We start from the raw sequence: 25,479 nt of genomic DNA, 5'->3' as shown, positions 1-25,479 counted from the left end.
ACTTCTGCCATGGGGAATCCAGCCAGTATTCAAGACTGGGATTCAAGACTAACTCACTGTAGCACCCTTTAGGTTTTTTACTGCATGGATTAAGGATAAATTTTGCCTTCAAAGTTGGTAATATTGATGAGAATACCAGCATATGAATCCGGTCTTCTTGTGTTTTAGAAATAGTCATTTGGGTCTCCACTGAAAACTCGAACAAATCCCCAGTTTCGTAGCACGCTACGAAACCACGCAAACAGGTAGCGCTGCGAAACTGCTAAAAATAATTCAGGCGCTACGAAAACACCCACATTTTAAGCCAGGCTAAAAATTTTTGACTACAACATTTTCAGTGATAATAGTGGCTCCACTTGGGATAGTGTGCCCTTGTGGTGCACTAAGAACATGCAGCTCCAGTGCCTTATCCATTTTGACAAACTGAAATTTGCTTGACAAGCATGACTGCAGGAGAAAGAAAATTACATCTACTGAAAAGAAATGCTCAGTTAACCTTGAGCTTATTTGCATTTACCTCTACCTACCTACCCTAACCATTTCAACTTCTTCAGCTCAATCAATATGAAACTTCCAATGCAGCCAATCATTAGCCTCATCTGATATTTGATTTCTTTGACTGTCCCGGAGTTCAGAGCCAATGTGATAGTGTGATGACCGCTGCCACTGAACTTGTCTCTGACTGTATCGGATTTCAGAGCCAATGTGATAGTGTAAAGACTGCTGCCACTGAAATAGTCTCTGATCTTCATAGGAAAACTGAAACACTAGAGAGTAAAACTCTTCCATGTAATCAGCTATAGGATCCCAGAAGACATGATCAGCTTGTCCCTCCTTGAAACTTTCCAGCTGTGCAAACTGATCTTCAACCACAGTGTTCAGCTCCTCCATCGTGAAAGAGAAAGGAACCAGCATAGTCTCCTTGTGCTCTGTCACAAAAAACTTTTGAGAATAATAATCATGATCATGAAAACTGTATGCTTGAATTTGTCCTTCTAAACCTTCAATTTCTTTCTCAATATCTTTGGCAATTTCATCAAAAAATTTCATCTTATCCTCTGACTTGCAGTCAAAGGATTTCAGATATGAAGATAAGGACAAAGAAAAAGATTCATTTGTTTCTTCTGTACTATGATCATTATTCCATTGTTTGAAACCCTCTACTGAAGGAGAGTTTGCCACCACCTCTGTCCTATCTGTCCATTCATCCAAGAACATGAGCCAAAGGTCTTGAAAAGACTTAATGGACTTGGCAGGAAAGCATTCAACCCACTGTTTGCATTTCCCTTGAAGTGAATCATAAAACAACCTTATGCAAACATCTTCATGTTTAACTCTAAGAAGCTCAGCAAAACGACAAAAATCTGAGATATGCTCCAACGTTAAACTCAAGTCTTCACCGTTAAATTTTGGACCATTCCTTATAAAGTATGCATCTTTGGGAAAATGATTTGGAAAACCATGAATTCCTGAGAAATCTATGCATGCATACCTTGATCAAAGAAGGGCAGCTTCTGGGTCTTTCATAACTCCAGTGGAATCACCATGAATATATAAACCTTGAATTCTTCAACAATGGAGTCGCCAAGGTAGTTTTGCAGCCTTGAAAATCATTTGAACTCCTGCTACCTTCAGAAATTCAATCTTAAGCTCCCGGCAGACGCACCAAAATGTTATCACAAAATCACTACTGAGGGCTGCAACCAAGCAAGATTTCATGTAACTCTTTCAACCTATCTTTAGATCAAAGCTTAGCCTCTTTGATCAGAGAGGGCTCTCTCACAAACTCTTGATAAAAATCATTCACTACAAAAGATGGCTAACTCTTTATTCATTGATAAAAGCAAAAGCTGGTTGGATTCATGTCAAACTGGTTCTCATTGGGCTATGGAGTCTCATACACTAAGTAAACAAGAAAAACATTATCATTTCATAGAAGTCAAGGCTCTTTGCATTAAGTGTCAAACATACTCCATCAAAACCACAGCTTGCTAAACACACAGGAAGTCAGAGCATAATATTATGAATTCTGAGTGATTGTGTTACAACAAGGCTGTAAATGAACATAAAACATAAAACACCATCCTTATATTTGACCACAATAATCCATCGAGAATCTTGAGAAGAAATCAACACTGTTTTACTATTACTGTCAAAAAAGTCTTACAATGGCCCAAAACAACTCTGTTTTTCTATAAAATGTCCAACCCCCTTTACATCCTACCTTGATCCATATATAAGCAAGCAAACTAAATCACCTCGAGCTTCCTCCTCCAGCATGAGGGGAGCCTCGAAGGTGGCTATTGACTATCCCTATCTAGTGCATAACTAACTTATTAATTACATAAGTGCTGAGTTATGATTACATAAAGTCCTAATCAAACTTAAATACTAATTCCTTTCTCCTCGTAATATGATTCTTCTTGGATGCTGACACATGTCCTTTTTCTGATTGAGTTAAGAAGGCTGAGCTACAGATACAATGAATATTGATTTTGGATGCTTGAAAGCGCTGATGGCTCATTAATTGACCAAAAGATATGCTCCTATTTTAACGGTCTCTGCCTCCCAACATTCTCCAAAAGTGTAGCAGCATGTTCCCAAGTCTTTTAATAACCCCAGGTATGGAATACTGACATGTTTCTGATTGTGCTGTAAGCGGTATTGATAGACAAGTGTTTCCTTTCCTTAACTCCCGCTCACAGTATCACACTAGCTGTTCTGCACTTTAAAATCATCACCTACAGCAGTTTCGTAGCGCACTACGAAACTGCTGTGTGATTTAAATAAACCACAGTCTTCCTTTAAACTTCTCACAAAATTGAATAGCTGATGTTTGCTAAGCTTCACGGTTGCCATTTGAAGGATACCTGTTGATGGCTTCCTTTAGATATGCTTGTTAATGTGTTGCTTTCAGCAGATGAGTCATCACATGAGCCACTAGAAATGTCTTGAAATGATGTTTCTGAAGCTTTCTTACAAGATATAGTATCTGTAGGTTGGGAGGTTTTATTTTGAGAAACTTCTCCAGTTTCCAGATCTCGAAGGGAGACAATGATTGCTTCCATGACCATCCTTTCTTCATCATTTATTGAAATTGAAACTCAGAAAAATCTATCCAAAGGACAGTTAGAAACTTGGTTGCCTGTGAGAAATGCTGCTACAATATCAATACAATTTTTGTCCAGGATGCTGTCACTGTTTTTATCACAGTTATTGGATGTACCTTCAGCATCTCTGCTTTCTTTCTTCTTCTGTCCATTTAAATCCTCTGCGTGGATGATGCCTACAGTTTTTCTGATTTGTCTGGAAATTCAAAAGGTACCTCAGTTCTACTCATTTTCCACCTAGAACGAAGATGATCAATGGCATCTTCGGTGGTGTCATTTGGTGTGGATCCTGGACGGACATAATATATAGAGCTAGCAAATCCGCCCCAACAACTCTAATGTTGAAACCCGAAAGACATTGCACCTACAATTCCACGATTTTACTTTGAAGAATGAATGGTATTTACACCAGTTCTCGGCATGTCAAGAAGAAAAGAAAAACCTAGCAGTAAAACAAAATCCTCCTAAAATGGGAAAAGGTTACAGTAAACCATGAATCATTGCTTTCAGTTAGTATTTTGCATGACTTTCAACAGGAGATGGTCTAAAATACAAAAGTATGTCCTCGGACCTGCTCTACCCAATGAATTATTTTTGGGTACATCTTTACCAACAAAATCTGGTTGTAAACTCCGACTCTGCTCTTAACCTCTACATTGTTCTCTGTTGTTTGAAAACCAGATCATATTGACCATCTAAATCATATGTATACAGTCTGCACATCGTTCTGTCCAACACCTGTACCCCATCCTGGACATTTGCGGTGCCGGGTCTCCAAGTTCCGTTGTATACAAAGGATGTGTAGGCTTTTGTCATAAGTCCCACGTTTGATTTCCCGATGAAATGATGAAATCGCAAATAAGTATGGGGAATGATGAGCAAACTTTACCACATTTATATGTTCACGGTGGAGACCTTCGAAAACTTGTAACCATTTTCCACTGCACACATCATACAGAGCAACATGTTTCAATATCCACTAGCAAGGAAATAATTATCTGTTGCATTATCATGGACAGATGTTAATTTCTCAAACTCTTCATATGCGAAGTGGCAGGGTTTCTACTGTTGCTGCCTGAACCATTTCTGAAGGAAGAACAGTTGAGCGCATTCGGTTCACATCACACAGTTGTAATGTGCCATTGTCAGAGCCAGCAATAAGCTTGGAAGGGTCCTTGTTGAACCAACAGAGACCAAGAATACTATGATTAGCTCCAACTGACTGAACATGGCCGACAATTTTACCACTTTCATGGTTGATCACAACCACTTCCCCATCCAAAGTCCTGAAAACCATTAAACTAATCATCAGATGGATGATACTCAAATTGCTTGGGCCGAAACTCCTTGTTAATTCCTGTAGAGTTTCAGTAGAGTTCCTTTTCAATTCGGAAATAAGGTAAATGGCTGGCCACGCACAAGAGGCCATTTTAGCTGCACAAATAAATCTAGAAAATGAAATAGCATTACTATTGCTCGCGCCTAGTCGCTTTCGCTTGCATGGCAAAAGTATTCCAGAGCCTATTCCAGCTTCACGCTCCTTTAAAATGTTGAAAACACTTTCTTTCTAATTCCAACTGATGCGGACAACAGTGATTCAAGCCCGTGAATGCTCTAGAGTCTCGGCTAAGCCCTAGTTTCTTGGTCTCTTCTGTGAATATTTTAATTGCCCACTGCTCGACTCCAAACAAAACACCCGAGTACTCTGCACTTGGTTGCGGAAATTCCAGTCTCCGTGCCCAAACCGGTATTTTTAACCTTCAAGAATGTAACAACCCGTATAATGGGTGATGTCAAGTCAATCCGGCGTTCCACCTTTAAGAACACCAATTCTGATGACGGTGCCGCCAGACATAGATGGCATAATATCAAGAGCACTACACATGCAAATACCGAAAGCTGGAGATTTGACAGGATCACTCCACGAATCACTATTACCATTGCCCTGCCCACCATATGATGCTTGTAATCTAACTCCAGATTGTCGACCTTGTGACAATCAAATTTTTATAGAAACTTGACAGTTGGCATTTAATCACTTAGGACTGCGTGTGTTTTCTGCAGCATCAACCATATGAAGCCAGTGATCTCCACCATTCAATTGTGGGTCCACCCTCTTCTTCTCTACTGGCCGGCCATCGATCTAGTAGCCAAAAGCCTTGGTGTAGCACCTGTATTTTCACAAACTGATGCCCGCGTACCATTATCTATCAAACCTTCTCTGCTCTTTCTAACACTGGACCATCTACCAACACTGTCAAGAGCAGTCTTTGAATGAAGATACCTGCAAGATGATCCTCTGTAACACCTTCCTTTGGAAAAATCGTGGCATGGAGTAGCAGAACGATCATTGTAACCATATGACTCTTGATTCCTCCGCTCCACATAATAATCTCTTTCATGCTCATCCACGAATCTGTCTGGATATTCTTGCTATCATTGGTTAGTAATATTGGCACTGCAACATCATTACCCAAGGAATTGTCTGCATCATGGTAAGCGATAGGGTACAGGCTGCCATTGAATTCCTCGCCTGCAGTGGAGGTGGTGGTCAAAGTCTCGTGATGACAAATTAAGGGGTTTTCTGCTACTACTATTGTCTCCAATAATGAACTGTCTAACCCCATGACTGTCACGCCCATCTGCATATATAGGAAATCATCCTCTCATACCCTAGCCCTCTTAAGTTTTAACTGCATAAGGGCATGGAAATAAAGCACACATTTGAAAATCCCCTTGTGATTTGGCAGGATATTGTAGCAGTAATGCATCTGCCGCATCAATGTCTCCCAGCGCTGATTTTGACTAGCATGTTGACACTCTTCCTGTACCTAATGTGCTGATCCCTCTTGGATTATGCAATTGTATGTAGATTTGGTAATGGTGATTTCCCTTTGAAATAGAGACTAACACAACCAACAGCCCAACAAAATGATATTTTAAGATATGGCTTCAAAAACAACCTTTTGTGCCAACTTCTGCCATGGGGAATCCAGCCAGTATTCAAGACTGGGATTCAAGACTAACTCACTGTAGCACCCTTTAGGTTTTTTACTGCATGGATTAAGGATAAATTTTGCCTTCAGAGTTGGTAATATTGATGAGAATACCAGCATATGAATCCGGTCTTCTTGTGTTTTAGAAATAGTCATTTGGGTCTCCACTGAAAACTCGAACAAATCCCCAGTTTCGTAGCACGCTACGAAACCACGCAAACAGGTAGCGCTGCGAAACTGCTAAAAATAATTCAGGCGCTCCGAAAACACCCACATTTTAAGCCAGGCTAAAAATTTTTGACTACAGCATTTTCAGTGATAACAGGGTTTATTTAGGGAAACAGGGGATTAGGGAGTGGTATATGAGTTTTAGGGATAACAACTAGGGTTTGGGAATTTATATTTAGGATTTAGGAAATGGGAATTGGGGAAAGGGGTAAACGATTTTGGGAATATGGGAATTAGGGAATGGGGAATAAAGTGAGAAAAAGAGTGAAGAAGTGGACAAATGAAGAAATGGGAGAATAAATTTTGGTAGCCAAAACAACAATGCAAACCCTAGATAGCAGTTTCTTGGGAAATGGCAAAAATGTAGGGTTTGATTTTTGTTTACACAATCCACCATAAACTTTGTAACGAACTCTTTCACTAGCCAAGAGGAGAGTGGCACTTACTTGTTCAGTGGAGGATTTGGGCGATTGAAGGGAGTTGTTGAAGAAACTGGGCTTGGCAGCTCTATGAGTCGCACCTCAAACCCAACGCACTGTTCCCTTTGTATGCGTCGCGCCCGTTCAGTTTTACACTGGAAATCGTGTCCCTATGCACCGCGCATGCTATGTGTGCCGCGCCACTTGCCCAGTGCACCGCGCCTCTAAATTCGGGCAATTTCTTCCCAATTTATCTTGTTTGCTCACACATGGCTTTTCCTTGTTTCAATTCTTATTGTTGGATGAAATGAGCTTTTGAATTGAAAACATAATTTATATACCAGGAGCTTTTAAATATTTAATTCATAAAGACCCACTTTTACAATGTTTGGAATATGACTTTATTTTTTAATTCTGTTTTTGAGTTTTTTCACTTTATTTGAGCTTGTGATGAACTGAATGACTTGTGTTTTGTTTGCTTTTCAGGGGATTGGAGCTACTTAGGCTAGGGAAAGTGACCAGGGTTGCAGGTGGAGTGATTTACATATGAAGGAAATAAAATTATATGAATTTATACAATAAAATCTAAAATACTCTATTTTTCCTCAAAACAGAGTTTTGAGGAAAAATACATCTCTGGGCACTTGATTATGAAATTTATTGATACTAGAACCTCCTCATGTGCCTTCTGAATATTATTGGACATTTTGAAACCCTTTTTGATGAAACACTAATGAAACCCTAGACCTAATGACAATGAAACCCTATAAAATACTTTTGCAAAATTTAAAGACACAAAGTGACAATACATGATATTGATGAGTAAACATGAGCCAGCAGGTAAATGACATGAGGGAAAATGTAGGAGAAACCACTACCGTCAGATGATCCATGCACCTAATGGAATGCAGCTAACTGGGAGGGACACCTAATATGCAATGTGACAAGAGGATTTGATCTCTAACGGAGGGATGAAGATACCGACACTAACATTGGCTCCAATGGGGATGGTATCTCCTTGGAGGTGCCAAGAACTACATATCTCTGGGAAAGCAGGCAGTGCCTTCATTCATTGGGCTACGGAGTCAATAACTTCGACAGACCAAAACCAAACCAAACTCTTGACTCAATGACTCAATTTCAGGACTGAAATCGACTGAAAACTGACTCTAACAAACCAAGCCAAACTACAATCAAACCTCAGTTTTATAGCCTTCACCTCAGGCCCCAAACTGAAGAATGAAAACAATACACACTTGCAATGAAATTTAAAAAAACCGATATGTACAATGATGGGTATGACAGCAGAAAACACTTCACAAAAAATAACTTTTGAGTAGCCGACCATTGACCGGCCCAACAGGATAGTCTTCGCCATTAATTTCTTGCAAAAGGAAAGCATTTTGGCCGTGATATGTAGCGATCCGGTAGGGTCCTTTCCAAATATTTTCAAACTTGCCATGTTTACCTTTCTCTTCGTTCCTTGCATCCCATTTCAGCACTATGTCTTCTATTTGAAACCTGTCTGCCTCGCCTTTCGATCATATATCTTTTTGATTCTTTCTTGCAGATTGAAAGTGTTCTGAAATACCTCCTCTCTAGTTTGCTACAAATGAATCATTTGATTGATTCTCCACTACATATGATCATCTTCGCTGCCTATTTCTTGTAGGTGTTTGACCACCGGGACTGCCAGAGAGGTTGGGAAGATTGTGTCCACACCATACACAAGCTCAAAAGGAGACATGCCTATAGATTTCTTTTGACTTACTATGTCTGCCCAAAGCACATTGACCAGCTTTTTGTGCCAACTTTTCTTGTTAGTTTCCAGTATCTTTTTGATAATGTTGACCAAAGATTTATTTAAGGATTCCACCAATCCATTGCCTTGTGGGTAATAGGCGGTTGAGTGCCCCAAAGTGATTTGATATTTATGACAAAAGTCAATCATCCTTCTAGATTTAAAGGTTGTTTCATTATCAGTGATCAGCTTATTTGGATAGCCAAAACAAGACAAAATGGTGTTTTCAAGAAATGAGATAATTACAGAATCATTGGCTTTCCTCGTGGGAATTGCCTCAATCCATTTGATGAAATAATCCATCGCTATGAGGATCCATTTATGCTGTGTTGAAGAAGAAGGATGAATCTCGCTAATGAAATCCAAACCCCACTGTTGAAATGGAGCACTGACTTCAATGGGCTTGAGTGGTAAAGGCTGCAACTTCCTCTTACCTTGAAAAATCTGACATTCGTGGCAGCTTGCTACTGTTTTGTACACATCAACAAAAAGAGTTGGCCAATAATATCCCACTCTCAAGATTTTATTGGCTTTTGTCTTCCAGAAAAGATGGCCTCCGCAATCTCCTTTGTGAAAGTCTTCCATAACCTGTTTTGCCTCTTCTTCAACCAAACAATTGAGCAAGACACCACCAGGGTCTTTCCAATAGAGTGCATTATTCATGATACAAAACTTTGCAGCCTTCAATTTTAGGGTCCTACTCTTGTTCTTAGCCATTCCAGGTGGTGATGACAGATTTTGGAGTACATAAACAATGTCTAAATACCAAGGAGAAAGCAGAAAAATTTCTAATACCTGAGCGGGCAGACTTTCTTCATTTTCCTTGTACATAGCAACAATTAGATTAATGTCCAAGGCATGCAAATTTGACTCAGCCATTAGCTTTTCCAGCCCCTATCCTTTGATAAGCTTTGTTGGTTTGATATCCACGTCATATTCCAACAAGGCAGCAATCCATTTGCCTTTCCTCCCTTCTGGATCTGTTTGCACTAAGACATCTTTAACAACAGCATTAGGGACATAAGCAAGGATGTGAGAATGAAAAATATAAACCCGAAAGTCTTTCAATGCCGTTACCAAAGCAAGGGCCTGTTTTTCAATAATATTGTACTTTAGAGCTAAATCCCTTATGGTTTTGCTGAAAAATGCAATTGGTTTCTCAAGTTGGTCTCTTTTCTGCATTAAAACTGCTGCCATAGTGTGATCTGAGGCAAAAGAAAACAAAATAAAATCCTGAGTATAGTCCAGGCTTATCAAAACCGGAGCTGAAGAAAGGGCTAATTTCACCAAATTAAAAGACTTAATTGCTTCCTCAGTCCATCTCACTACACTATCTTTTTTGAGCATGTTTGTGATTTCCCTTAAATGTTCTGCAAGATTAGGCACAAAGCGACGTAAGAAATTCATCTTACCATTGAATGATTGGATTTCTTTCTTACTTCATGGAAAGTCAATCTTTTGAATGGCTTCCACCTGAGCTGGATCAATACGGATGCCCTCCTTGGATATGATATGACTGAGAAGCTTACCTTCATCCATGGCGAACAGACTTTTCTTTGGATTGAGAGATATACCATACTTCCTACACCGTTGAAATACAATCTTCAAATGATAAAGGTGCTCTTCATCTGAATTAGAGAAAATTATCAAGTCATCAAGATAAACAACTAGAAAGACATCTTTTTCATTAGCAAATGCGATATCCATCGCCCGCTGAAAGGTTGCACCAGCATTTTTCAATCCAAAAGGCATCTTTGCATAATGAAAAGTTCCCCATGGAGTGGTGAACGTTGTTTTGTCTCTATCATCCTCATGGACCAGAATTTGGTTATAACCCGAATACCCATCGAGTAGCGACATGCGAGATGCTCCAACTACTCTCTGAAGTATGTGATCCATCTTAGGCAATGGATAGTTGTCCTTCAAAGATACTTTATTCAGATTTCTAAAATCAATACATAACCGAATCTCACCTATTTTCTTGCGCACAGGCACCAAATTAGAAATCCAATCGGAAAACCATATGGGAACAATGATACCTGCTTTGTACAACCGATTAACTTCCTTCTCAATTGAGGGCAGCAACTTTGGATTTATTCTTCTTAGCTTCTGACGAAAAGGTTTTTGATTTGGCTTGATCGGAATGATATGTTGAATTATATTTGTGTCATATGCCTTCAAATCTGAATAATCCCAAGCAAATACATCAGCAAAAGAAGATAGTAAACAGATATACTTTGCTTTTACCTGTGGAGGCAATGCCTTTGATAATTTCACCATTTTAGGATTTTCAGTTGATCCAATGTTCACCTCCTCAACTCCTTTCTCGGTTGGCAGCAAGCTCGGTTTTCGGGCCACATCATCTTGATCGAACAGCTCCTCTAAAGGTATTAGACCTTTAGGAATGACGTTATCCTTCAGTTGCAAAACTTCCATCTGATTGACTTCTATATCCGCCTTACCATCATCATACACTACATCAATAGAAGTGTCTTTGAATTTACCTTCATTTTGCAGAAATTCATCGATCTCATCATCATCTTGAAACACTTGCCAATACCTTTGGTTGTCGAGAACAGCGGGGCGATGTTTCACGTGAATCTCAAACTTGTTGTTTGAATTCATCAGAATTTTCAAATTACTTGTTGTTGTTTCAAGTGAATTTGCAATGACATTCTGAACAGGAGGAACACATGTCAAAGTGTAATTTGAAAATAATTTCAAGATATCCAATACTGCATTGCGGTAGGCCCGCATTCGAGGATGCTTAGCTTGATATTCCCCTTTCACCTACTTGATAACTAACTCAGAGTCACCATACGCTGAAATCCTTTTAGCATTTAACTTTCTAAGGATCTTCAAACTAGCAATTAAAGCCTCATATTCAGCCTCATTATTTGAACAATCAAAAGCTAATTTATAAGAACAGACCCTTACATTGCTTAGCACTTTGTTTGGGGTGAAAACAGGGCTGCGTATCCAAATGCCAATTCCAACACCTTTCCTTCCTACCGCGCCATTAAAATCCATGCTCCATAGGCCTGCTTCATCCTCTTCCAAATGCTGAAATTCTGTTTGTTGTGTTACTCTTCCTTGCTGTCCATCACTATGTTGCTACTGTCGGAAGGCTGATTGCTCAGTGGTACTATCAAGTCTTTGTCTTTCTTTCCTTAAAACCTATCTGAAATTTTCAGTGATCTCAAGAATGTCTTCTACTTCTACTACTTGGCTATTTACATCATTAAAACTATTTGAATACAAAACAAATGATTCCAAATCAGTATGTACATAGTTGATTGGATGATTTACCGGTTTCTCCTTGCTAGTGATCATGTACTTCATCTTTTGCTCCCTTTATAATTTCCTCATTTGACTGAACACGGGAATGGTAGCATAGGAGAAATCAAGCTGCATTGTCCCTTTAATCTTTGCTCCCCAAGATCTGGAAAGAAGCATACCAAATCTAGGAGGTATATCCACCACAACCACATCCATCAGAACATTTTTAGTCGGAATCTGATCCAAACTGACCACCAAATCCTTGATAATACCAATGCACCTTACTCTACCGAAATAAAAAGAGTAAAGGTCATGATATTTTCTAGTGATATCCAATCCCAATTTCTCCATGATGGCCTTAGGCATGAGGTTATGAGAGGCTCCGGAATCAAACATAGCATTATGTAATACATAGTCATGCACCCTGAGACTAATGTAAAAAGGAACTACATCACTATCTTGAGACTGACCTTCCAATGCTGGACCAAAAATCAATTCAGGTCTATCATCTTCCGCGTTCACCATATCAATTGACGGATCCAAATTCAAAATCTTAGACACCTGACCTTTGTAGCTACTATTTTTCATCAATTCAGTCAAAGGAATAGATACTTTTAACTTAGAAATTTCATTTTCTAAGTTAAAAACTAAAATTCTCTCTAGCTCTTTCGCTGAAACATCCTTCTTTTCAGTTTTCTCCTTTGATCCACTTGGCTGATTGGATCTTTCATTTGCTGATGGTGTTTTATTGGTGGTAGGATTAGCTGTCTCTTTTCCCTTTTTCTGCACAATGGGAGTGTTGAGATTGCAACAATATGATGGAGCTTAGTGAAAAGAGTCGCCTTCACTAAGTGGGCCCGCAGGCAAATTATGGCACAAGTTCTATTTTTTATCACAGTGTGAGTGATCACAATGTGGGTGACCAAAGTGTGGGTGACCACAGTGTAGGTGATCAAAGTCTAGTTTTAGACTGGCTGTCAAAAATAGAAAAGTCAAATATTATTGTCTCATAATAATATTTGGACTATAAACTTGATCTTATTCTCTTAGAGCACTTCAGTTTGAGCTACAGATGTGGCCCATGCAGCTGTCAGAAGGAAGTATGCTTTTCTTATGAGTCAGTTGAGTTGTTGCATGCATGACTTCAGTTAGAACTCAATCAGTTGAGTTTGGTGGAGTTGATTGTGGAGTTGATGGAGTTGTGTTCAGTTTGACTTGGTTAAACTAGTTGTAGTTAGTATAACTGCAAATAGACTAATGATGAGTTGTTAAACTAATTATTAACTCATAATACAACTATAGAATACATCATTTAACTCAGTTGCATGTCAGTGCATGTTCAGTTCAGCAGGGACAGGTGTTAGAGAATTAGATTGCTATCAGTTGTGACTATAGTTGTGCATCAGATCTTGCACAATCAAGGGATTGAGTATGCCAATGAGTTTGCTCATGTATTTGCCCAGTTTGTAGCTTCTGCTCACATCTTACACATTGTGATTGATTCTTTGGAGGTGAAATATGAGTTTGGTAGACCATTCTCATTCATTCTTGAGCAGGTATTGAGCAGTGGAGGCAGGCAAGCAGTGGAATAGATTTGGAGATCAGATCTTAGCTGTATTGTGTGTAACAGGTGGAGCTGGTACTGGATTGCTTGTGATAAGCATTGTACTTTGTAATGTTACATGGTCTCAATCATTAATATACAGATAGTGTGGGGTTTTTAGCAAGATGCTTTCCCCAAGTTACATACTGTGTTAATGTGTGAATGCTCTTGATGTTTTATTATTATTGATGTTGCTATATTGATGATCAACGTAGAGGAGCTTATGTATTGTGTATGTATTCCGCAATAGTACATGATCAGGATAATCTTTGTTGAATATGTGTTAAATTATTCAAAATTTCTACATGGTATCGGAGCGAGCTAGATAATTGTAGAAAAAGTTTCTACATGGTATCAGAGCTGTTGATCATCAGATCTACTATTCAGGAAGTGTTTACATTCTATTTCTTCAGGCAGAGTCTGTAATCGGGACAGGTATCCTCTGGATTCAGCCTTCCTTTGGAAGGTGAGATATCCGGTGAATGCCCATACAGTCAATCTCTGTACGAGAAATATTGTGTTCTCACGAATTCTAGATCGGAAGCGGTTGAGTTGGTTGCTGGTGGAATTCAAATTTGCAGCAGTGTTTTTGAAATGTCTTTCAACGGATTGCGAATGTTATTCCAAAGCAAGAGCGACCTGGCACTTAAGGATAAACTCAGAAACAATAAAGGTGAGAATGGATCTTCATCAAAGGTATCTGATGAAGAGAATTGTGCTTTGGCTGCCAAAGCAAAGAAGGGGAAGAACAAGAAAGCTTCTCATTCCGATGCGAAAGGAAAGAAGTAGGATATGTCCAAGGTGAATTGTTTTCACTGTCACCAGCATGGACACTATGCCACTAATTGTGCGTAGAAGAAGATGAACAAGCAGGCTGCTGGATCTTCAGTAGGAGAGGCTCTAGCCTCACAGTTTGAGCTTGATTTTTCATTGATCGCATGCTTGGTTTCAAGTGTGATGGGATCAGTGTGGTTCTTGGACAGTGGTGCGTCTTTTCACATGACGGGAGATAGAGATTTTTTCTCTGATCTGGAGGACAAAGATCTTGGAGTGCACATCGAGATGGGCGATGATGGTAGATACAGTGCGACCGATATCAGTACCATTTCCTTTGAGAGGGAGTCTGGTAAACCCTTCGTATTGAAGGAAGTCATGCATGTTCCGGGATTGACGAAGAATCTCATCTCAATGGTGATGTTAGAAGACAAGGGGTATGATGTTGTTTTCAGCGAGGGAAAGGCTTTCCTGCGTAGCAAGACAACTGGTGAGACCCGAAAGATAGGGGTTCGAGTGAGGAACCTTTATCAGTTGCATGTAGATGGATGTGCAGAAATGGCGGGCAAGGCAGAAGGATTGGTGAGCCGGGATGATGGCGAGTTGTGGCATAGGAGATTGAGTCACCTTCACCATGGAGACTTGAAGATACTGCAGCAGATCACTACATGGCTTCCTAAAGGCACACTTGCGCAGTCAGATCAGTGCAAGGGGTGTACTTTGGGGAAGTTTGTGAAAGCCACCTTTCACGAGAAGGATAGTCACGCCATGACGATCCTTGAGAGAATTCACACAGACGTGTGTGGACCTTTCTCAGTTCATTCGACAGCAAAACACAGGTATTATGTGATTTTTGTTGATGATTTCTCTCGTAAGTGTTGGATCTTCTTCATGCAGAAGAAGAGTGAGACATATTCAAAGTTCTGTGAATTCAAAGCACTGGTCGAGAAGGAGTCGGGGAAGAAGGTGAAGGCTCTTAGGAGCGATAATGGTGGTGAATACATCTCGGACGAGTTCAAGGATTTTTGTAAGGCAGAAGGGATTCATAGAGAGCTCATAGCTCCCCATAACCCACAGCAGAACGGGGTAGCTGAGCGGAAGAACAGAACAATTGTGGGTGCTGCACAGGCAATGTTGCATGATCAGGGCCTACCCCTTCACTTGTGGGCATAAGCATGCAATACAGCAGTTTATGTGCAGAACCGTTGTCCTCATAGGATACTTGGCATGAGTACACCTGAGGAGACTTATTCTGGTAAGAAGCTTGATCTTTCTCATTTGAGGATTTTTGGTGCTAACGTTTACATGCATGTGACGAAGGATGCCAGGAAGAAGTTGGAGCCGACTGCAGAGGTTGGGATATTTGTGGGGTACACTGATACGCCCCACAACTATCGTGTGTATTTTCCAGACAATGGTAAAACTGTTGTGCGACGGGATATAAAATTTCAAGAGGAGAAAGCCATGAAGTGTTCGCTTGAGAGGGAGCTACACTTGCATGCAGATGAGGAGCTATTAGTTCCTAAGGATGAGATTCAGGACGTGAATCAGCCACAGGACGAGGTTCATGGAGTGGAAGAGACCACTCATGCAGCGCCAACCATCAGAGGGCGAAAGCGCTTGACATAAGCTGAGCGACTGGCTCAAGATGCAGAGAAAGTTGTAGGACCACCTACAGCCCAACGCAGGCAGAGACAGTCACCTGATCGGTACACTGGATACATGGCTCTGATGAGCAAGTGTGTTGTGACTGAGCCATCCTCTTTCAAGGAAGCTGTGGAGGATCCTGCATGGGTAGACGCCATGGTGGAAGAGTATGATTATATTGTCAGAAACAGTGCATGGGAGATTGTTCCTAGACCAGAAGGGAAATCAGTGGTGGGTTCGAGATGGATCTACAAGGTCAAGCAGGCAGCTGACGGAAGTGTGGAGAAGTACAAGGTAAGGTTTGTTGCCCGAGGCTTTTCACAGATAGAGGGGATCGATTATGAGGAGACCTTTGCACCTGTCGCAAGGTATTCTTCCATACGGATGATTCTTGCTCTCTCAACACAGATGGGATGGCACATTCATCAGATGGATGTGAAGACTGCGTTCCTCAATGGAGTCATTGAGGAGGAGGTGTACATTGAGCAGCCCGAAGGCTTTGAGGTCTTCAGCAGCGAGTCGCATGTGTGCAGGCTCAAGAGAGTGCTCTATGGGTTGAAGCAAGCACCACGTGCTTGGTACACACGGATAGACAGCTATTTCACAGGACTTGGATTCTCCAAGAGCGAGGCGGATCCTAACCTATACCATATTGTGGTGGAGGGTAAGTTGCTTATCATTGTACTGTATGTTGATTATTTGATTCTAACGGGTGATGAGATGTTGATACTGTCATGCAAGAAGGATATTGCTACAGAGTTTGAGATGAAGGACTTGGGCTTCCTTCACTATTTCCTAGGATTGGAAATATGGCAACGTAGTGGTGGACTGTTTTTTTCTCAGGGCAAGTATGCTCGAGAGATACTGGAGAAGTTCAACATGCATGGCTGCAAGCCTGTTGATACTTCTCTTCCTGGAGGTTGGAGGAAGGAGGATGCCACTTCGGGAGAAGAAGTGGATGCCACTGTTTATCAATAGTTGGTGGGGTCGCTGATGTATTTGGTCAATACACGACCTGATATATGCTATGCAGTTAACCAGCTTTCACAAGCTATGGTTAAGCCTACCAAGCTCTTCTAGAAGGCGGGCAAGCATGTATTGCGCTACTTGAGAGGCACATCGGGATATGGTTTGTGGTACAGACAAGACGATGAGGTGAAGCTATGTGGCTTCACAAATGAAGATTGGGCAGGGAGCACAACGGACAGAAAGAGCACATCAGGAGGGGTATTCAGTATTGGATCGACAGCAGTTTCTTGGTACAGTAGGAAGTAGAGATCCGTGGCACTCAGTTCAGCGGAGGCCGAGTATATGGTAGCAAGTTTGGCTGCATGCGAGGCTATATGGATGAAAAAAATCATGGTTGGTTTGTTCGGTTCTGATTTGGATCCTACTGTGATTCACTGTGATAACCAGAGTTGCATTAAACTCTCGGTTAATCCTGTATTTCATGATAGATCTAAGCATATTGACATCAGGTACCATCATATCAGAGATTGTGTGCAGCGGAGGATCATGTTGCTTTCATACATTCCAACGGAGGATCAAGATGCTGATATTCTGACGAAGGCTCTCACTAGGAGCAAATTCGAGTACCACCGAGGCAGGATAGGGGTTGCTGATAATCGATATCTTGTTGAGAGGGAGTGTTGAGATTGCAACAAGATGATGGAGCTTAGTGAAAAGAGTCGCCTTCACTAAGTGGGCCCGCAAGCAAATTATGGCGCAAGCTCTATTTTTGATCACAGTGTGAGTGATCACAGTGTGAGTGATCACAATGTGGGTGACCACAGTGTGGGTGATCAAATTCTATTTTTAGACTGGCTGTCAAAAATAGAAAAGTCAAATATTATTGTCTCATAATAATATTTGGACTATAAACTTGATCTTATTCTCTTAGAGCACTTCAGTTTGAGCTACAGATGTGGCCCATGCAGCTGTCAGAAGGAAGTATGCTTTTCTTATGAGTCAATTGAGTTGTTGCATGCATGACTTCAATTAGAGCTCAATCAGTCGAGTTTGGTGGAGTTGATTGTGGAGTTGATGGAGTTGTGTTCAGTTTGACTTGGTTAAACTAGTTGTATTTAGTCTAACTGCAAATAGACTAATGATGAGTTGTTAAACTAATTATTAAGTCATAATACAACTATAGAATACATCATTTAACTCAGTTGCATGTCAGTGCATGTTCAGTTTAGCAGGGACAGGTGTTAGAGAATCAGATTGCTATCAGTTGTGACTATAGTTGTGCATCAGATCTTGCACAATCAAGGGATTGAGTATGCCAATGAGTTTTCTCATGTATTTGCCCAATTTGTAGCTTCTGCTCACGTCTTACACATTGTGAGTGATTCTTTGGAGGTGAAATACGAGTTTGGTAGACCATTCTCATTTATTCTTGAGCAGGTATTGAGCAGTGGAGACAGGCAAGCAGTGGAATAGATTTGGAGATCAGATCTTAGCTGTATTGTGTGTAACATGTGGAGCTAGTACTGGATTGCTTGTGATAAGCATTGTACTTTGTAATGTTACATGGTCTCAATCATTAATATACAGATAGTGTGGGGTTTTTAGCGAGATGCTTTCCCCGGGTTACATACTGTGTTAATGTGTGAATGCTCTTGATGTTTTATTGTTATTGATGCTGCTATATTGATGATCAACGTAGAGGAGCTTATGTATTGTGTATGTATTCCGCAATATTACATGATCAGGAAAATCTCTGTTGAATATGTGTTAAATTATTCAAAATTTCTACAGGGAGGATCATTCTTTGGCGCTGCTACCTCCTTCCTTTTCTAAATTGGATTGATGGGCACATCTCTACTTCTGAGGGAATATTGTCATTGCTAGGTGTTGTGCCCTACAACAACCCCCCATTTCATAACATTTTTATCGCAAACAATTTACATATGAAATGGGTCTCTTTTAAAATTTTTAATTGGCATTAATAAACTTGTTCAGTTAAGGTATGATAATCAAATGAATTTGTGCATAAAACCCTTGTTGAACAAATAATGAGCAATTTTTAAGGTTAAGTCCGAAAAAAGCAATCGCAAGATTGGTTGCCATCTTGGTTTTTCCCGATGCGATATCGCTATCGGTCATCGGCAATAACCAATGCACATAAAGAAAAAGCACATACCTTTTTCCCGATGCGACACGATATCGGCGATCGGCTATCGGCACGGCACTATGTCTTGTGAAAAATGTTTGAACGCTCCGACCCGATGCGATATCGCTATCGGCAGTCGGTAGAATCCTACGCAGTTTCATAAGACGTTCATATCTTTTCCCCGATGCGATATCGCTATCGGCATTCGGTAAATCAATTGGGAATTGTTTTCGCGCGCTGATACAATGTCGCAATCGGCGTTCGCTAAAGATCCTTCCCAAATGATAATGTCATTTACACTCCCGATGCGATTTGATGACGATTAATGATGACCTCAGTTTCCAAAGGGTGATTATTTCAAAGCATTAAAGTTATATTTAAATCCGATTTGACAACAACACAGATCTCAAGATACCGTTAAGTAAAGGGATAAGGTAATGCATGCGTATTTAAAGCTTTGCCCCTTCGAATTAACGAGCAATTACGATTAGACCTTTGAAAAAATCCATTAAACGCTTTAAGGGGTCATTCGGTTTAATAACTTAAGTAATGATCATTTATGAAGCTGCAGGCCGTAAAATCACCATCATTGCATCTACGGTGCCTTCTCAAATCATTAGATCCGCAGCCTCTTTTAGGAATAATCTCGCCACGCTTCAAATCATATATTTATCCCGTTATGGATTGTCATTGTTATTTCTTTGTTACGATTTCTCTTGCACTTGTGTAGAATTCGACTACCGAGAGAAGTCTGAATATGATGGGAAAGAAGTTCAAGAAGGTGGCAGGTTCTACTACGACACCTGCCTCAGGCCAAGCTGCTACAGCTTCAAGGAAAGGCTTAATCTCAGATACTACATGCACTGGTCTTCCTGGTACTACATGGCAAGGGACATACAATTTGCTAGAAGGAGAACAACGAGAAGCGACAGTAACGGAGGCAAGTGTGGATGAACTAAGAAAGTCTGAGGCAACTCTTAAAGATTTGGCTGACTCCTTTCTGCACAGAATAGCAGCCAGGGAACAAGTCTTGCCTTATACTGATGTGGTACGTTGGGCAATTGAAGAAATTCCTCTCACTAATAGAACCTTCCTTACTAAGGATGGAAGGATTTTCGGCTCCTTCAAGCCTGACGACTTGAGACGAATGTATCATTTTCCCAATCCCGAGCAAGTCTATAACAGAGCATTTGTGGAGAAATTCACCAGAGAGAATGAATCACCATCCGAACCTCTCCGAGATTGGAGGCAAAATCCAGCAAAACACAAGCAGGATATGTCGGGTAAGTACTCCAATGCTTCTTTGGCTTCACCTTACTGCTATGCTGGAATTATGATGTGTAGATTGTGGGGATTTCATGATTCTGCAAATATCCATGTTGATATGGTTCCCTTAATGGAAGCGGCCGTCAATAGTATAATTATGGATTGGGCCACTATCCTGTCTGATAAGTTGGTCTTAGCTATTCGTGAGTTTAGGGCCAAAACCAGAGTCACTGAGAGGAAAATCCCACCTTTCTATTACTCTGCCTACATTATGGATGCCCTTTGTTTTAATTCTGAGTTTCCTGTCCTTGGTTGGAGATGGACAACCCATGACCCAACACCTATTCATTTGTATCATCGTAAATTGTGGAAACCCTCTCACAAAGACCATTTGTACCAAATCTGCAATGGTTTTATGGTTCCCTTTCACTATTCTATTTTTGACAGACCTATCCCTAGGATTTCCTATGAAGCCTCTTTTGACCTACCAGCCGTAGCCCATTGGTTCGGCGAAGAATGTTTTTCTTATATCAGAGTTTTTGGAAGCAAGGCCAGGCCACATGTTCTCCCCTTATACATGCCAGACAAATTGTTAGCCCGAGAAATCTCCTATCAGATCATGTCTGAAGGTGTCACCCAAACTCTCAAAGAGGAGAAGAAGAGAGGATGGCCATCTTTTCCTTTAAGAATTGGAGTTTATACGCTGCTAAATTATAAGCATGCAGAAAAGGAAGTAGCAAAACTCCAAATGCTATCTCTAGCTTCTATTCCCAACAGACTCTATGACCCGAAAAATACTGCTTTCATTGCCTTGGAACAGGCTAAGCTGACAAAGGTTGTTCATCAAGAAGACCAGTTTGACGACCTGTTCATGGGTGCTGATTCAATAAGCCAAGTCAAACAACTTGCTGCGATGAGATATGAAGATGTGGAATTAACTGAATTTAATAAACTTAGAAAGCAAAGGTTGCAAACTTTGCCTCTAAAGTTATTATCCACAACCCCAACTTCATCCTCAAGCGAGCCTGATCAGCCAGAAATAAATTCACCTCCCGTTACAATTAGAGAACAGGAGGAAAGTCAAAGCAAGCTGCGGGCAGAAAGGCATAGAAGAGAACAAATAGAAAGGCAGCAAAAAGCACAAATTGAACAAGAGCAAAGAAGGCAAAGGGAGCAAGAGGAGCAAAGAAGACAAAGGGAGATAGAAGAACACAGGAAAAGAGAGGAAGAAGAAAAAGTAAAGAAAGAACTGGAAGATAGGCAGAAAAAGGAATTGGAGGAACAGCAACGAAGAGCACAAGAGGAGCAAAAGCGGGAGGCATTCGAAGAACAGCAGAGGATTGAAAAAGAAAAAGAACAGAGTAAGCAAATCTCTGTTGATACTGAATTAATTAAAGAATGGAATCAATTTGATTCCATTATAAGTGGTAAAGAAGCCTCCAAAGACTCAGATGCCTTAAAGACTCCCGATACTACTCTTTCTCCGGTTCTTGAAGGAACCAGCGGCCCACCCATGTCACAAAGTGTTGAGGAAATTACTCAAAGCCCAGCTGATCAAATTGATCTTCAGGTAGAGGAAATTCCTCCCCTAGACATTTTCTACAGCCCTAAGCATAGAGCCGTTGTAAGACGCTCAAGGAAGAGACGAAGGATTGATCAACCTTCTGTTTCAAATGAGCAAACAGTCACGGGCAATGTCGTCTGGAAGGGAGAATTAAGTCCCTCTGAAGATCTGACAAAGCTATCGCAATTTGCGGGAGCTTATTCAGCGGCAACCATTGACAAAGCATCCGAAGTGAGTCTTCTTTTGAAGACTAAAGAGCATGAGGTCTACGCATTGCAAGCGGAAGTGATAGAAGCAAGGAATAAAGCAGCACAGGCAGAAGAACAATTGCTAGTCCAACAACAAGAAAATCATTTGTTAACCCAGCAAATTGAAAAACTGAAGATAGATCAGAGTGACATTCAAAAGGCACAAGAATTGTCAGAAGCACTATCCCAGTTGGAGGCAGCGAATGAGCTGTTGTTGAAATCTAAAGAGGAGCAGATAATTCAGCTGTCAGCACAGCTTGAAAGTATCAAAAGTGCCAAGAGTATTGATGATTTCAGAACAGAGGCAATTCTAATAAACGGCGCATTGATATCTCAGACCAGACTTTTGTGTCAACAACTAGTCGAAGCTGAGATACTTTGTGACACATCTACAGCAGTATGTGAGCAAATCGAGAAAGCCAAGAGTAACTTGGATCAAGCCGAGGAAGATATAACAGATTATATTGAATGGCAAGACACTCCAGAAGGTAAAGCGTCAAATTTTTCCCGAATCTGTGTAACATATAAAGACATACTTTTTATGGAATGGAACACACAGGTAATGAAGGCAGAAAGGGCAGCATCCAGGTGCAAAACAATTTCCAAAAACATGATCAATCTAGTCAATGATACATTGTATCTGGCTAACATGATTTCACAATGCACACCTGGAAACATAACAACCGCGAATATGCTGGAGCACAAGAATTATCCTCAGCTGGAAGAACAAGGGCGGTTAATTGCTGGAGTGAATACCTTGACCGCCAACGCATACTGGCTTTTCCTGATTAAACCGCATTCTCAAAGGTCGGCTCTTAACTGCCTAACCGACGCTCTCCGATACCTGATTGCCGATTTCCAAGATGCCACATACGATGCACAGCTAACTTCGCGCCTCAATACTCCACCAGAAGTAGAGCCAATGCTGGCGATATGTCAGCGAAGGAGTAAAGGCAAAGAGACCTCTGCCTGAAGCATCATCGCCGACTGCCGAATCATCCAAATGGACAATGATATTTGTTAATGCCGATTTAGTTGTTTTTCAGTTTTAGATATTTAGATATTTTTAGATTAGTATAGTATTTATAGACCCTTTCATTGTTTTGGAAAGGGTCGTAAAATTTTGTAAAAGACTAAAAGGCTGAAGTTTGCACTATTGTGCTTCAGTCTATATTCTTTTTTGAAACTCGACCACTGGTCCTTAATTTTACTTGGAATGTTGTTTTAAGTAAATTGTGCACTATTGTCGTTTGCTTGGAATGTTTTCTGGTTGGAAGGAAGGACCGCGACATAGCGATTAATATATTGGATTGATCAAACAGCTTGCATGGTAATATTATCTGTATCTGTTCTCTTTTCTGTTATATAAATTGCTGTGTTATTACTCTGCTATTATTGATTACATGTATGCGATATAACGACAAATTTACATTTCATATCACTATTGAATGTTTTGTGATTTGTTATCTCTTTCACTCATGTATGTAACAATGATATAAATGACTGAGTGCAGTAATTCGCTATTATCGCTCTGCATAACTATTTATGCAGAGCAATCTTAAATGGTTTAAACATTTATGCTTACTGTTAGTGACATCTATATGCCTGCCATTAAGCATAGGTTATCAAAAGCTGCATTGTCTGAATCGATAAGTCCCGGGATTAGCTTATAGTTATTACATTTCTTTCATAGTTTAGTTATTTGTTTATTATCACTTCATATCCTAAAATCATCCATCCATCCCGTTTACTTATAAATCTTTGGGAAACTGGTCCCATTATCCCCAGTCGGAGCCACTATTCCAAACGGAAAAGGAGCTGCACTAAGTTCCGGACCGGGTGGTTTCCCCGATGTTGTTGCAACGAATTTCGGGGCATCAACATTTTTGGCGCTAGAAGGAGGGCCATCAACTGTGAATGGCAAGTAGGTCCAAGTCCACAAACCATTCTAAGAGTAATTCCCCCTCCAAACCCTCTTCTCCTTCTCAATCACATGCTGGTTCTCCAGCACATGATCAAGAAAAAGAAGAATCAACCACCACTGCTCACACCCATAATATTTCAGAACATTTAAGTCTTGAATCCCCTGAAGTTCAGTCTCTTATCCATAAACTTCAGAGCTTCTCGATTTCACCTCAAAAATCTGAAGTATCACAAAGCAGCGCGACCTCGCAGTTAAACTTATCACATCCACTTACCAGACTTCAGAGCGAAAAACTTGGTATTGAACCTACTGAGTTCCCTTTACCCAAAAAGAAAAGGGCTAAGAAGATCACCGAAGTATCTGATAGTGAAGATCTTTCTTCCATATCTTCCATCTCAACTCCTCCTCTGCGAAGTCAACCATCCACTCCTCCATTACACATTGTTGTCCATCAGGGAATAAGTACTACAGCATCTCAAGCTACTCTCTCTCCAACAACTTCTTCTCCTCAGTCATCTGGAATACCAATAGTAGTAACAACTAATATCACCAGCATAATGGCAGATCCATGGACTCAGCCAGGTGCAGTCAATATGCCCGGACCATTACATGATCTACCTGATGCTCCCGAAAAATGGTTGCCTAAATTTAACCCAGATAACGGAACACAAGCTGAAGAACATATTAACAATTTCATGTTAGCAATTAACTTGAAAGGAGTGACAGAACAAGATGTTGTTGTAAGACTTTTTCCTTATACTCTGCAAGTATCGGCAGGATCCTGGTACTTCTCTTTACCCTCTGGTTCTATTACCAGCTGGACTACATGCCAAGAGCAGTTCCTTACCAAATATGGAGATGACAGGTCTCTGGCGACTTTAATAAATGACCTCTCCAATTTGAGAATAGAACATAGGGAACCAATAAAGGAGTTTAATGCTCGATTTAATAAACTCCTAAATAAAATCCCTATCGCTTCGAAGCCAAGTGAACAAATCAGGAGCGAATGGTATATTACTGCCCTCCCTTCCAACATAGCTATTTTTGTTGACAGGGCTGGCAAACCTACCTTAGCCGAGAACATGAAGGAAGCACTTGCCGTTGAAAAGCGTGTTAATGCTTTACAGAAAAAAGCAGCCTTAGAAGATAGAAAAACCAAAAAAGTTTCATTTAAAGAAGATTCTAAGAAAAAGACCCCAAAAGATCCATATGACATGGAAGGTTTACAAAAGGTCCTTAAAACATTGTCTAACGAAATGGTTGAGATAAAAAAACAGGTGGCTGAAACTTCGAACAAGAGACCATTCAGAACTTTCAAGAAAACTGAAACAAAGCCACCCAATGTTATATCTAATGCAGACTCTGAACAAGAAGATGAAGAAGAGGAATCAACCTCTCAAACAGATGAAGAAGAAGAAGTAGTTGAGTGTCACGGTATGTGGGATTTTATACTCCCAAATTCTGACACTGAGAATCAAGAAGAAGCATTTCCTGTTACCACGAGA

Source organism: Pinus tabuliformis, chromosome 4_1 (assembly GCF_031772625.1).
Source record: "Pinus tabuliformis cultivar Carrire ecotype Pingquan chromosome 4_1, CPIR1, whole genome shotgun sequence".
NCBI lineage: Eukaryota > Viridiplantae > Streptophyta > Pinopsida > Pinales > Pinaceae > Pinus > Pinus tabuliformis.
Note: the sequence above shows the minus strand (reverse complement) of the source record.